We start from the raw sequence: 4,469 nt of genomic DNA, 5'->3' as shown, positions 1-4,469 counted from the left end.
ATGTTGATATATACCTCGTGGGTGGGAGGATTTAAAATCACAATCACCAAAGAATTCATCCACACTGCCAGGAAACAAATGCAGGTTACCAAAGAAATGTGGTGTGGGTGGGAGAATTATATGCATGGTTGAAAGTGTTAAAAACCATGCTAGATTTGCTATTGTGGTTGCTAGAAAAGGGTTTTCTATTTGCTTGATTTCAAACACTTTTGTCCCACATGCATAAGTGTTTTGGTTTGCACTATGTTTAAAAGAAAACCCACTTGTAATTTAAAATAAAAAGGAAAGGTCATTGGTCTTTGGTGGGTCTTCAGTGACTTTGTACCCCGATTGGTTAGGACCACTACCAGATTTTCAGTCATTCTTGTGTGTTCAATTCTATGGTACGACCTCTATGCCAAGTGTAGTATGGCCATGATATAAATAAAATATGCCTTGTGCCAAATAAAATAAACTGTGCAGAGCTAGCATCAGACAGCTCAGTTTTGGAAAAAGAAATTCCCCATTGGGCAAAAAAAAATCATGACAATTCTAACAAAAATATTACAAAGAAAATAAAATAGTGCAGATTCAAAAATTAATTAAATCTATGAAAAAAGACCATACACGAACTACAAATCGGGCCTCCAAGGGCTGATTTGCAAAAAAAATTCCTCATAGTCGACTTTGAGCCAAGATAGGCATGTTTATAGTTGATTTTCATTGGTTCAGCATTCTGGATGCATTAGTGAGGTTAGATCTAGCTCTAGACACTCCCAATTTTTGTAGTACTCCAGATTCGAGCTGAGGTGTTGAAGCAAACGTGGTCTCGAACAGCTATTTGATGAGAAAATCTCCAATCTCTAATACCATGTAAGAATTTTCCTAAGGGAAAAATTCACCCAGAAACTAAGAACTCAAACACAAGCACAACTATAGACCAGAAAGAGAGAGTATGATCAGCATGACGATATATTCAATATGCCATGATAAAAGTACACTAGGAGTGCCTGTATATAAAGGCCTATGAGATACATCTAGAATGCCTCATAATCAGCATCATGATATGTCATACAAACAGGCACATGTCCACCAGATATGGGTTATCCTCCATTAAGCATGAAAGTATGTGTGGTGATGAGAGGATAAGCCTACAAGGGTGTGACATGTAAATTAGTGTTGTAGACACCATGTGCTAAAATAGAATTGCATACTCCTGTGTTGTCAACATGAAAACTCAAAAAGGTGTGCAAACTCCTAAGTGTCTCACAAATAAAAATAATAAAATAATGCATTAACCTAAGTAAACTTAAGTAAGTGTAAATAGTGAATACTTATTTACACCAACAGTTGTAAGTGCCTTTTTATGTTTTTTAATCAATCATTATTAAATACTTAAATAATTAGAAATGAATTGTCCATTTTAGATTTCTATGTTGTTTAGTTTATCATATTTGCATGATGATACTTTCTTTTGAGATGACAGTGTGTTTTATGAAGATATATGGTTATCCAGTATTTGGACATATCTCTAATTATGTTAGATGTGGATTTAATGCTATGGTGATTTACTTCATTCTTGCTTTTATATGCTTTATGTGAATGTGAGTGATGTAATGGATTATTTTGTTATAATTGAATAAATTTTTAAATAAGGCTATTTAATGCATCCATTTCTTTGGCTATGTTATTGTATGCAATTGCACTTGATCATGTTGTTTAGTGTGCAAGATTTATATCCTTGGTAGTGGCATATGGAGTTAGTGATTCAGTTATTCATATTTACCAATATCATCCCTATATGGTTGATGTATCTTATTTAAATGTTTATATTAAACCTTCTAGTGATTTAATAAATCTGGACTCATTTGCATTATGTGATTAGACCTGTGAATGTGTTTGTGCATTTAGAGGTTCGCATTGTTGCGAAAGTTGTTAAGGAATTTTGTGATTTTGGTTTAATGGAATTTTAGGCTTTATTTTTTATTTAATTCTAATTTTTGATAGGTTTTCCATAGATGAATTCCAATTACTTAGAATAGCCTATTTTTGTTTGGGTTGATTTGGGGTTTAACTAGGTTGGCTAGTATTTACCCTAATTGATTATTCAATTGAAATGTGAATAAGTATCCAAAAAGGAATTTAATTCCTCATTTCTCACTTTTGAATTAGAAAGTTTGAGAGTAAAACCCAAAATCTTCTTCATGAGGAATTATTGTTTTGTTCATTATGGGAGCTACAGGTGTGGGATCATCATGATATTGGTCTTATTGGATCCAGCTCGGGGAGACCTTGGATTATCGTGATTTTCAGCTACTTCTGTGGGATTTTTATTTTATACTTCAAATTCTTGTTTTTCTCTTTTGGTTGTGAGGTAGGACTCTCCCATTTTATTGTTCTAGCTCTATTTCTACTTCTATTTTTGTTAGTCATTTGTTGACGCTGAGAACTAGTGCTCCCCTCTATTTTCGTATTCTAGCTCTACCCAATTGGGTGGGGATGAGCATTTCCCTATTTTTAGGATGCAGGTTTAGGGTTTTGTACCATTATGCTAGCTATTTTTGTATACAGACTCCAAACCAAGATTTTATTGAATTTTTGTGGCTTTTGTACCCTAAGACCAAATGAGTTTTATTTTCAAAGTTTTTGAGTTATTGGGTTTTTACCACATTTTGTGTGTCACCCTGTTTTCTCAAGTTTTCTTGGCATGATGTTAGTCATGGACTTGGATCATCCATTGGGATGTCATCTAGATCATTTTTGCACTTTTATGTTGTACTAGGATGCATGCCACATTTGTACTCCCAACCTTGTGTTTGGTTGAGCAAATTTATACCTGGTGTTATTGTTTCTTTTGGACCCTTGTTATTTCATGGACACTAGGATTCGTGTAGAATACATACTCTTGGATTGAGGTTGGTTGAGTGTGTTCAATATGTTTGGTCTGCATTGTGCCATTGGCATTTGTGTAGAATCCATACTCACGGATTGAAGCTAGTTGATTAATTTCATGGTGTATGGTTTTACTTTTCTTTGGTATTTATGTAGAATCCATCCTCCTAAGCTTGTATTTGGTTGAGTGGTATTTTTCTTGTGTTCTCATCTAGTACTTGGGTTATGATCATTGTGATGGTGGTGCACCACACATGAGCACATGTGCATGCATTTGTCAGGTGAGTTGCGAGGCCTAATCTCCCAGTGGTAATGTGGCTGAGTTATGATCATTTTGGGTTGGGGTGGGAATGTGCATGCCTATGGGCACTTATTGTTGGATGAGCATGGGTAGGGTAGGGTAGCATATGGAGGCGGCTTCTATCTCTGCAACCTGGTGTCCATGCCCAGTGCATTTATGTGTAGTAGTTTTAATCAAGTGATAACTAAATAAATATTATGTGGTAATAAAACTTAAGATAATAAAATGTGTGAGCACCTGATTAAGTTTGATGAAACATAATGTGTGAGAGCCTTCCATTGAGGAGTTGAACCACACAACCTGAGCTTGGGCTTTCTGATGCCAAGTGACTCTCCATGATGTCAGCCCCTACATAGTAACCCATTGATACTCTAACTAGGACCTCTAGTACTTGCATTGTCTCATGATCTTGATTGTAGTCATTTTTACTGTCTAGTGTGAATGTTAGCCATATATGGTTTCTTTGCATGTTTTTGTGGTTGGACCATTATCTCCATCAGCATGGTGGGAGTGGACCTATTGGTTCCATGTGGTTGGGAGGCATAGCTACCTTCACCACTACTAGGGACTAGTGTACAGAGACGGTCTATTCTCCTAGTGCAACTGTTGTTGGATGTTTTCACTTGGTACTTCAGGTTCTAGAGTATGCTTTCTTGTGATTTATGCTTTCATTGGAATGCTTGGATATCATGTTTTAAATAATTTTAATTTATTTGATGCATTCTTCTATTATGATTATTATCGTATGATTAGATGATGCGATTGATTTAGTTGGAGTATCTATTTCTTATTGGTTTAACATGTTAGATTTCCTATTCTTATGGTGTTACTACACTTTAGTAATGACATCCTCATAAGATAGCTTTGACTATCTAGTTGGTAGTTTGGGATGTTACACATGGGGGATGGCTAGGACCTTCAAGGTTTCATAATGCCATTATGGTTGAGAGGAATGGCACACAAGTTTTGGTTGTGTTGGTGCTTAATTATTTATGTTTTCCTTCTTATGGTGTTTGGTTTATGAACCATGTCTGTACATTGCAATGTTGTTGTCTGCATGTTCCTTCATATGTTGTTATGGATTAGATGGATAGTTTTATTCCACTCCATGTTGCATGGTGTTGGGTACTTCTTGTGGATCTGGTACTTCTCGGTGTGGAGGTTTTTACTCTCTTGTTCTTTTCTAAATGTTCATTGGAACATTCTTGCAATTCTTTGATGACAATGTTCTAGCACTGAGTGATATTTATAAAGTATCACATGCCCATAGAAGAAATATAGTGTGATACTGAATAGT

The sequence above is a fragment of the Cupressus sempervirens genome, chromosome 1, assembly GCF_028749045.1.
Source record: "Cupressus sempervirens isolate cs-2001-9-10 chromosome 1, ASM2874904v1, whole genome shotgun sequence".
Taxonomy (NCBI): domain Eukaryota; kingdom Viridiplantae; phylum Streptophyta; class Pinopsida; order Cupressales; family Cupressaceae; genus Cupressus; species Cupressus sempervirens.
Note: the sequence above shows the minus strand (reverse complement) of the source record.